A 12,014-nucleotide genomic window follows, 5' to 3' on the forward strand; every position below is an offset into this window, starting at 1 on the left:
ATAATACACTATGGCGAACTGTGAAATAATCAGTTTATTCCAACCTTGAATCATGAAGTCATAAACACATATTGGGACAATATTTTGAATGCATGCCACAAGCTGGGAGCCTTGCAAGTTGGATACATGTATTGGGAAATCACAGGTGTACTGCTTTGCTTCCTCTATATGTGCTGCTAACAGTCGAGGCTCCCAGTCAGTAGCATGGATTTGTAAAATTACCCATATAACGAATACCTCCCATACATGGGATAAGCTGAGCATTTAGTGTTCTTTATCCTCAAATCATTTGGTTTGAAATTCAGCTTAAATTTTATATTTTTTATGTAATATTAATCACTATTATTCAAAGTATCAAAAAGAAAAAATATACACGACTACCAATTTGCATGCAGCAATGTCCCAAAAGCAGCAAATAAAATGAATGACCAGTTAATCTGTTTTTCCCTGATGTTCATTGATGGAACAATATTGTCCAGGATAGCAGGAGAACCTCTAGCTTTTCGTTGAATAGTACCAGAGGTTATTTAACTTAAAATAGAGTCTCAGTTTACCATTTTATCTAACAAATAGTACCCCTAACAATAAAATACACACTCAATGCTGCACTGAAGTGTCAGCCACAATTATGTGCTTAGGTCCCGGAGTAAGGCTTGAACTCACAATCTTCTGAGTTAAAGTCAAGAATGATACTAATTGAGCTAAGCTGACACTTAGGCCTGGATTTTACCAGCACTCAGATTGACAGTGAGTCCGGATCCTATTATGATCCTGCCTCTGTCAGTTTCCCAAGTGCCAGGTCTGCCTGCGCTTTACAGATTCGACACTAAGTGTCAGGTGAGCCAATTGAAATAGTTAAAAGGGTGTTTAAAGGTACTTAAACAGCATTTTACGATCTACTTACCATTTTCCCAACTTTTTGATGACTTTCACGACATTTGAAGATCACATCAGGTAAGTAGGCCAGGTTTTCATTCACTCTCCATTGCTCTGAATAGGTGACAGCTGCAAAAGTGGTATAAAAGCTACCATTTCACAGCTGTTCATGTTCCAATGTTAGAAGCTGGAGCCTTCAAGTTTTGGAAGACACTTTTGAGCTTTATGCAGTTTGGAAATGTTTGGACTAATACTGTCACCTCCTTGGAGCAAACTCTCTTACCATTGCCAGATCTCTTCTGACATCTCAATTTCAGCTGCCATTTATTCTACCAGCATAGTGCCCTTGAAAAAAATCTCACCTTGGTCCTCAGAATCCCACCATGATAAGCCCCAACACCAACATCACCAGGCACACCAGCAACAACGACAACACCAACCTTCTCCACAATCACCTGATGGTGGACAGGACATAGGGCATTAGCACATGACCACATTGCTGCTCAGGAGGCCAGGGATGGCCTCACCATGGCCAGATTTACTTCACTTGATGCTGTATACCCTGGCTGCCACATGATGTGCCAGGTTGGCACCACCCCTCGCTGGCACCATAAAGCATCCCTGCAATGGCCAATCCATTCCTTTCACATTGATCACCATTGCGGGGGGTATCCTTATGTCTCACCATTCACTACAACTCACTAAGCCACTTCCAAAGGTGCACACAAATCTGTCGAAGAAGGCAAAGTTTTCAAAATAAAGATTTAAATGTTTGACACCACACTAACAGAAACTTCACATGAACATTGCATAACACACTCAAGTGCCTACGCTTGTATATTGTTACTTGGTATGATTGGACTACGATGAGGGTGATTGTGAGGGGTGGCTAGTGAGATGAGGGAGTGATAATGTAGATAGAGAGGGATGGGTGGAGGTGCAAGGTAAGTTGGTGTGAGTAAGGATGTGCAGGAGTAGGGTAGAGAAGGCAGAGTCATGGGGATATGATGAATGGCATAACAGGATGAGGTTGTGTGTGGCTTTGCAGTAATGTTTCATGATCTATTGAGATCATTGAAAGGTTTGCGCCACTGCAGCCAGGTCTTCTTGATGACATCCCTGCTTGTGACCTCCTGTGCAATGTGCAATCAGGCTGCGTTGGTGTCCTGCGGAGGTCTCTTCCGCCCGTTGGAATGGAAGAGAACCACCCTGCATGCTGTGGCTCCCTCCATAAGCATCTGGAGGGAGTCATGGGAGAGTCTGAGTGCACCCGTGCACCTTTTTGCAGTGCTTGTCAGTGTTTGCAGCACCTTAATGCTGTAGACACCGACAGCACAACTGTTAAAATAAAGTTGGCCATAGTCCCTTTAAGGAAACCGGCTGAGGACGTGTCATCAATTGACATCATCAGACCCGCTTCCTTTTAATTGGCCGAAAACCAAACAGGATGGGCTTAACAAGCCCCATAAGCAGAACATTTTTCACACAGAGCGGGATGGCGCCGGGAGCAGAGTCGCAGTCTGCTAGCTACCTTGGCTGCACTGGACCGGCCTCGGTAGGCAAAATCCAGGCCTTTGATTGGCTTTCAAGCTTCTCATCAGATGTGATTGGTCACCGTCCTGAAATAAATCATCTAAATTAAGTTTTAAATTGATGGCATACCTCAGCCACAAACAGCAATTACTTCTTTCTGCATTGACTCATGGAGCTTATATTAATAGTTAGATTCCGAACTCTACAAAAGGAAAAAGATGGAAACCTGTGCAGAAAGTCAAACCAGTTGCTGCCTAAGTGCTATGCAAGAGACCATGGGACCGAAATTCAGCTCCCCAAAAAGGTCCGTTACCGTCAGAAAGCGGCGGCTAGGCGGCAAGTTCAGTGCTGTTTCATAGGATGTACGACAAAGAAGCAAGCCATTCAGCCCAACCAGTCCATGCCAGTGTTCATGCTCCACCCAAGTCTCCCCCCGTCCCTCCTCATCTAAATCCATCAGCATAGCCCTCTATTCCCCTTTCCCCCATACGCCCGTCCAGCCTCCGCTCGAATGAATCCAAACCACTCTACCCAACCACTCACTGCGGCAGCGAGTTCCACAACCTCACCACTCCCCAGGCAAAGAACTTTCCTCTCAACTCCATACTGGAAGTGCTTGGAAATAAGTATGAGCGATGGAGGTCTATAGTATTATGCTCTCTAAACAAACAAAATTATATTTACTTGAGAATATAGTTTAAACAATCATTACAATGGCTGTTGCTAAATAACATAGAAGGGACATTTAGTAAGTTTTATGCAAACCTATTAACTTGATGGTTCAAGATAGTTAATGTGATAAATGTGCATATGAATTACATTTTTGTACCTTCTTTGTTTAATCACCAATACACCCATCAGGCAATTTGAGATAGCATAAATGATGGATAGCATACACTACTTATGTAATGGACTCCAATTATCTCTGTGCATTGGTTCCAACTGGCCTATGATGTAACTGAAAAACGCTTGGTTACTTCTGAGGCATTCCATGCTAAGAGTCATTTTCAAACAAGCAAAGCACCAAATAATCATACCTGCATGCCTGCAATTCAAGTGGGTCAACAATAACGAATGCCATATTTTAAATAAAGGAGCTGATTCATATTCTGTAAAGAGCATCTTTAAATATTATTACCAATGAGTCACTTCACCCATTATTTTTATAACTAGCCACAGGCAACATCCATAAAGGACAAAGTTCTAGGAAGCACATTGCTATCTCATATCATGGTAAAAAATATTTTCATATTCACTACAAGATTAAATATCACAAAACTTTATTGTAAACTAAAAGCTTGCCAAACATCAGTAAAATATTTTGTAACTATTTTTGTACTATTTAAACCAAAATTTGAAACATTTTACCGTAAGTCATTCATGAGATTCTTGCCTAGTTCAATAACAAACAATGTGAGTCTTTGAGGAAAATTAGTGTATTGGAAACAAATGATCAAATCTAGATTGGCCTAAGTGAGCACACTGCACTTTCACCTCTATAACCTGCGGTTAAATCCAATGCATTCGATGGTTTGAAAGTATCTCACTGCCAACTGCAACGTTCTTTGTGACGTCCATTTGCCCAGTTTCACACTTCTTTCCAGCAAGAATGGGCCCACATCTCTCTCAACAAAAAAAAACTTTTATTTGTAACAGCTAGTGATGTTGTCACAATGATTAGAATCAGTCCCCCATCTAAAAGTTTGGCTCGATCAACTGGGAAGAGTAAAAGATGCATTATCTGCAGTTTCACTCTGGCCCAGTTAGCACAGGTGCCCTCTGCAACCTCGCTCACCAAGCGAGGCCCTGTAAGATAAATGTAAAACTTCTTATTGTGGGGCCTGGAGAAACAAGAGCTATGCCGGGACCCACAAAGAAAGCTTGGGGGCTGCTCCCTCTTCCCACCCACGAGAATGGGCGCAGCAAGTTCCAATTTAATCCCTGCCATCTTTCAAAGTTAAAGTTGGAGCTGGATTACATAATTCATAATAGCAGTGTCTGGCCCACACAATATCCCACCTGCACACACCTAGAAAATTATTCAGAACTGAAAACATTTTACTATATTAAAGGCACTATATAAATGCAAGTTGTTACTGTTGTTGAATGGGGCACTTAGGAAACAATTGGTGTTGCAATTTCTAATGCATGACCGTTAACCAAGTAGAAACCTCAAGAAGTCATTTACAAATGTGGCACCTCGATTAAACAAGCTGTGGCTTTAGTGCCATCCAATTTTCAGTTTGACAAGGTATAAAGCACTTTCTAGTGCTACCAATTTACATGTAAACCATCGAATTAAGTTCAAAATAATTAAATCATTGATGGATAGGAAATGGATGCTAAGAATTCATGGGGAGCTTAGAGAGCTCATCAAAAACACTAATCACTATTACAGGTACAAAGGCAAATGCAATTATATATAATATACATATATAAATAATGCATAACTTCTGGCTACCATCGTCCTTGCAGAGACTTAGAAGATGAGTCAGAGTACGTGGGTTACAATGTATCGAGCAGCTGGTAGTTAAATTCATGCATTTGCTTTATGAAATTGTTGATTGTAAAATGTTTCAGTCATTCCCTTAGAATTATCAACCTACTGTTAAAGTTTGATGTTTTTTCAACCAAACACACCCAATGACATTTCAGTGTACCCTGCCTATTCATCCAGCAATCTTATCAATACTTGAACTAGGTTCCCATTATCCACGATCAGAAGAACTCTGTGATGACATGTGTTGCACACACTGCTTTCTATGGCTTACAAATCAATATTCATCAACGTCTGTTATGGTCAGTTATTGAAAGGTTAGAAGCAATATGTGTCACTGAGCACATCAGTACCTGTCTGTCCTCAAGGCAATGCTTTGCCTTTTTATACTTTACAACATTACATCAGATGTGTAGCGTGCGTCATTCCTTTTACTCAGAATAACCCCAGGAATCAGTTTCATTTTCACATGTATTTGAAAATAACTATGGCAACTGAGAATGGACTTCATACCATTCTAGCTGGCATCATTCATTGTTTTTTAGATTTTAGTCAATTTTTAAGAGTGACAGGGCTTAACTGCTATCAATTCTGCTTCTAGTCATGTTCTATAGATAAGTAAACATGGATGAAGCTTTAGCCTGCTAAAAAAGGATTCAATGTGTGGCCAAAGAAAATGTGTGGATATAGGTAGATGCAAAGAATTATAAACAAAGAAAAGATCAACATAAACTGTTCACTTTACTGGTTCAAATCCAAGGTCATTATCAAAATGCCATCGACATTTATAATCTTGTAATTTACCTCCAAAATTGAAAGATGTCACTTTTTAACAGCAACATTTAAAATATATGGGGAAAGCCGAATTAAATTTTGAAGGACTAAATAACTAGCATTTAAATTTTAGTAAAGATTCTTTTTGTGAAGTAGATTATAAAGGAATAATTTTCTGACCACATGTTCCCAGCAGGGAGCCTCATCCATCAAGAATACATATTCAAAATTTACATGTGTACTGACCATGATTGTTCAATCAAAATAGTTGCAAGCCCAAATCTATGACATGCACTCTCAGTAGGCAAGGCATCCTGTTGGGACTGCAAAGTCAGAAAATTACCCCCTCAAATGTTTATATGTTACAAACTTGTACCTAACAGGCCTGAGATATTCACACCATGAAAATATTGTTGAATCTTTTAATAGTTTTCTCTTCATATTCTCCTTTCCTCTCCTGACGACATTGACCTCATGTTAAGCTATGGTTCTAAATGCTTCTGGTACCTTCCCCAAGGGGTGATTTTTTTGTTTGTTTTGTATGAGCTTAGACATTGAAGAGGTGATTCTGTGATTCACCATTGCTGGGGGCAGGGGGCAGGGGGCAGGGGGCAGGGGGAAATTACATTTACTGGGAGCACATCTTTGAAAATCACAATCGCGTGGCCCATGAATTTCCATCCATAGTGATTGGAAAAATATCATCAAATGTCGGCTCGCACTATCCCAAGGTGCACCCACTGTTTCCAACATGGAATCGCCCCATGACTGAATAGTTGGATCTGCAACCACAGATGGTTCTCTAATCATCCTTTTCTCACCAAACATGTTCACTTTTCACCGGGTGTCATTGGATAATGATCAGAAGTAGGAACTCTTCCTAATTTTATTTCTCTCTCCCGAGCACAAGGGCACAGAGACCATTTGTAGCCAAGAAACTGCATCCCTAACAGAAACCAACCATCTCAGCACAGACCATCAGCTGAATCAGGAATCTTTCTGATCTATATAGTTCAATTGTAATAGCACCACACAGGAAGCCCAATTTTTGTTAGACGTTGCGCACGAAGCTTTGCATTACAGATGTTACTAACCAGATATCCCATTCACAATTCTGCTGCTGTTCATCTAAATCCAGAAAATTGATTGTAAATCTTTTATGATGCATTTACCATGCTCTTATAACATTTATACCAAGTGTGGTGATACTTGGTATGAGGATTACAAAGCCAGTATACAATAAGCAGATCAATTCATTCTTCCTGGAATTTTAATGCCAAATGTTTTGTCAAACTTTTTAAAGCAAAGGTGCAGAATGCTCTGTGGCAATTACCCAAAAACAATAAAACTGTTAAATCAAATGTATGTCCTTCTTTCCCCAAGGCTAGATCTGCAACAACCTATTGCCTGTCAGGCATAAAGCAGAATGTATGTTATTGAGTGAAATTTTTCAACTTGGAGCAACCTTGCCTACCAACTTATTGGATATATTTCAGCCACCCTACCCTCGGGCTTTCAACCATTCTCTTAAATGGTCGTCAAATCATGTGTAGCATGCTTTGCAATTTCTGATATGCATTCTAAACATGTGAGGCTTTCTGCTAGTAAATCAGAATTGGGAAATTATCCCTTACAATTGTTGACTCAGAATAACGTGCAAAAATTAAATGTAATGCATCGTTCCCAACCCCATTTCTAATTAGACAGAAAAAGGAAAGCATTTTCATATAAAATCCTGAGGCAAGCGATGTGATCCAAGATGTGATCCAATTATTTGATTCTGACTGCTTTCCATAAGGGTTAATCTAATGCCAAGTTTTCATAAATATATTTCAGAAGTCTGAGCAATTCTGTGTACATCATGGTTTTGTTGAGTGTTTTCTTTTGTTAAATTAAATTACTAAATCATTGATTAGTTTAGTTCTGGTAAAGATTGTTTTGTCAGATTATAGAAGTCAAGATCTTAGCACATTTTTAAAGATTTACTTCCAATTTACTAACCAGCCTTGGTTGATTGCTAAATACACAGCCTGACTCTAGTAGTCTGACTCACAAGTTGTTTGAGCAACCACTCCTATCTGTTACATTGATTTTAAATATATATATTCTCACACTGCCCTCAGATCATATCCTGATATGTTCATTCAACCTGTGGGATGTTAAAATTCCCCATGATTAGTGCATTACAAAATTCTACAGCCCTATATATCTGCCATCTGTCTGTCCACCTTGTGTAAGTAGTCTATTGCAGCTATCAGTTAATAGTTTGCCATCCTTATTTTTATTTCGTTTTATCCATATTGCTTCTGCTATTATATCAACTCGTTCTATTGACACAGATGATCAAACACTATGGAACAACATCTAGCTGTGACTTTATCCTTACTGGATTCCCAGGCTCCAATGGTATATAATCTATCACTTGCATCTTATCTCAAACTAGGCTCCACTCAGTTATCACCACTGTCTTTGTTGCCCTTCATTAGCTGGGCTCCAAAATTCTCCTATTCTTTTATAAACCCCTCCATGACATCACCCCACCTATCTCTGCAACTTTGTCTATGATCCAGCTTGCATCCTCCACACTTCTGACTCTGTCTATAATGTATTCTCCCTCCCACTTCCTTATTGAGGAAGAAGGAGGGAGAATACATTAAATGCCAGAGCATTTAGCTACCACACTATTACGTTCTGCAATTCCTTTCCTCAATCCTTGCACCTTGCTATACTTCTCCTCACATTCAAAGACTTTCTCACAACCTATTACTTTGGCTGTTCCTTCAGTTATTCCTTTAACTTTTATCCTACTCCTGTTTTGTATACATTCTCCCCATTGTTGTGAAGTACCTTGGCACGTGTTGATACATTGAAGGTGCTGTATAAGTGTGAGTTGTGTTGTTGCTGGTTGTTGTTGTCACAATGGCACATCATTGTGAATGTTTGATTGATATTCTGGGATTTACCTCTGGTTCATTTTTAAAGAGTTTTACCAGTTGTTATTATCTCCATTAAGAAATTAAATGCATTAAGAAGAGTGCAAATTGTATATATGAAAGTTGGGTATCGGGGAAACCATTAGGGCTTGATAGAGGAACTGACATTGACTTTTCCTATCACAGTTTACAAAAACAGCAAACTTGATTTAGAGACTGGAAATGGATTGGGATAGGAATTTACAAAAAATACTATCATGGCTACCTTGCCTAAGAATGTAAGAACACAAGAATTAGGAGCAGGAGTAGGCCATACAGCCCTTCAAGCCTGCTCCACCATTGAATAAGATCATAGCTGATCTTCGACCTCAACTCCACTTTCCTGCCCGATCGCTATATCCCTTGATTCCCCTAGAGTCCAAAAATCTATCGATCTCAACCTTGAATATACTCAATGATTCAGCATCCACAGCCCTTTGGGTAGAGAATTCCAAAGATTCACAATGCTCAGAGTGAAGAAATTACTCCTAATCTCTGTTTTAAATGGTTGACCCCTTATCCTGAGACAATGCCCTCTAGTCATAGACTCTCTGGGCAGAGGAACAACCTCTCAGCATCTACCCTGTCAATCCCCCTCAGTATTTTATATGTTTCAATGAGGTCACCTCTCATTCTTCTAAACATAGAGTATAGGCCCAATCTACTTAATCACTTCTCATAGGATAACTCTCTCATCTCAGGGATCAATCTAGTAAACTTTAGTTGCACTGCCTCCAAGGTAGGTATATCTTTCGTCAGATAAGGAGACCAAAACTGTGCACAGTAGTTAAGGGGAACTAAGTTTTCTGAATGTTGGTTTAATGTATTTTTTTACTAATCTTAGGAGATATGCTTTTGATACAAATGTGATTATAGTCCCAATAAAATCAGGAAGGAAAAATGTTTTTTTTAACCCTATCTTTGGCTGTAGACCACTTAATTCCATAAAACATTTGAATACAGGTTGAAGTAAAGGATGCTTTGACACATTAAAGGTAGCTTGATTTCTTATGGATATTTTGATACAATACCATTGCCTCTCCAGATACTGAATTCAGGATAGTGAATGAGTAGGATTGGATTATAATGGATCCAATAGAGAGTTTCAGGTTATATTATAAACTATGATTAAAACTCAAATAATTTCTTGGAATGAGTTTGCATTCTTTTTGGTGCAAAGCTGAAATTGCTTCAGTTCACACCAGGTGTTAAGGCCTGAACTGACTCTGAAGTGACATGGAGTGTGACTCCTCCTTCCAGGGGATCTCTTTTTCACTTTGGGGCTACATTCTGCTTTGCTCAGGTGTCCCATCGCCCCAACACCAAGTTCAGGCTGGATTTATACTATAACGATGACTATCTCGAACCTGCCAGCAATTAAGTAATTTTAAAATTGCATGTAATTTGTTTTTCTGCCTGTACATCGGTTGTTGAATGATGATATGAAATGACACAGGTTCTCCCAGAATATTAGGTAGTGGTGCAAAGTATATAAATAAAGTACAAAATATCTAATACTTCCACCACATCCATACATTCCCTATAGTGATTACTTAAACAGTCCACAACCATTTGTGCTTGTACAATTTATCAAAAATATCTCCCGAGATTGCAGGTATTATTTAATCGTCCAGATGTTATGGGGCCTATGATGGTGTACGCACCCCATCTTAAGTGCCCCACAGGTTTCCTCATGCGATGGGCATGCACGAAAACCCGGAACTTGCGATCTGTCAAGTTGCAGCTTGACAGATCGTACTCATCTGCTGGAAATTAATTTTTGCTGGTGCAGATTTGGACTATTTGTCCAACTACTGCCCAGTGAATACCCATCAAACTCTTATGCCTGGTAAAAACAGAAGTAAGGCCTTCTGTTACCAGGTAACGGGTTTAAGTAAATGTTTAAATACTTTTTTTATAAACATTCACTTACATTTAAACGTAGTTTAGGTCAATTTTGTCCCAATTAAAAATGTTAAAATTTATTTTTCAAAAAATTAAAGTTTTATTTTAAATGTTTAATCAATTTTGAACCTGTGATCATTTAGTTTTATTTCAGTGTTGTGAAATTGTATGTCTTAGGTGATTTCTCATGTTTATTGGGATTCCGTATGTAAATAGAATCCCATAAGAATAATAGGAATCTCCCTTTGTCATTGGTTGGCCTGGCCCACATGATCCCAGAGTCGTTTGCGAACTGCCTGCGCCCCTGGGATGCGTGAGCCTGTACCGTACACCTGCAGGCCCAGAACAGCAAGAGTCCGAAGCTCCGGAGACAGCAGGTAAATGTGGAGTTTTCTTGCGTTTCGGAGGTATATGCGGGTGGCAAGCCTCCGACTGCAATTTCCAGCCCAATGTCTTTGCTTTATGAAATACCTATAACAACTCCCCTTAAATGGGTTTGCTCCATGATTTCTATTTCCCTCTAAACAGAATTCTATGCAAGACCCTTCCAAGTTATGAAACTAATCCAGAGTGTGTCTTTCTTTTCATTTAGAAATGTAAATACCGATACACTGTATCACTTTGGCAGCACCTCCCAAACCGGCGACCTCTACCACTTAGAAGGACAAGGGCAGCAGGCACATGGGAACATCACCACCTGCAAGTTCCCCTTCAAGTTACACACCATCTTGATTTGGAAATATATCGCCGTTCCTTCATCATCGCAAGGTCAAAATCCTGGAACACCCTCCCCCCCCCCCACCATCAGCACTGTGGGAGTACCTTCACCACAAGGACTGCAGCGGTTCAAGAAGGCAGCTCACCACCACCTTCTCAAGGGCAATTAGGGATGCACAATAAATGCTGGCCTTGCCAGCGATGCCCACATCCCATGAACGAATTTGTTTTAAAAACCATGGCAGCTCATGCCCTTAGAGTACGAGGTATTTTCGCCCTGCTTACACCGTTGATAGAAACGGACAGATAGCATTATATACAAAATGAAATTTCCAGATTTGTACATTTGTAAAGGCATTGATGTAATCTTGTTTAATAAAGATACAGACATTAAGCTGTTTAGCATTAACTGAAAGGTACACCCCCACCCCTTTTAGCTTTTCTGGAACATATATGCCCGCAATTGCAAAAGCGTGAGAGTGGCCCCCCAGCAGATTAACAACAGAATGTGCACAGCATTCCGAGGGCTGCGACAGACCCATCCGTATTCTGTAGTTTGGAAGAGTTTCCCGTTTGTTAATAATTCAGTGTAAATGTTAATTGGGAAGTTTGGCCAGTGAGGGAAAAGTTCAAAAATTCTTTTAACGTTATTTTTTTAAATGGAAAGCAGAGAGAAGAACTGGAAATTCTAAAGTGGAATATTTCCAACTATTCCCCTTGGTGGGAGATCAGCGTTGTTT

This window comes from Pristiophorus japonicus, chromosome 1 (assembly GCF_044704955.1).
Source record: "Pristiophorus japonicus isolate sPriJap1 chromosome 1, sPriJap1.hap1, whole genome shotgun sequence".
NCBI classification, from domain to species: Eukaryota; Metazoa; Chordata; class Chondrichthyes; family Pristiophoridae; genus Pristiophorus; species Pristiophorus japonicus.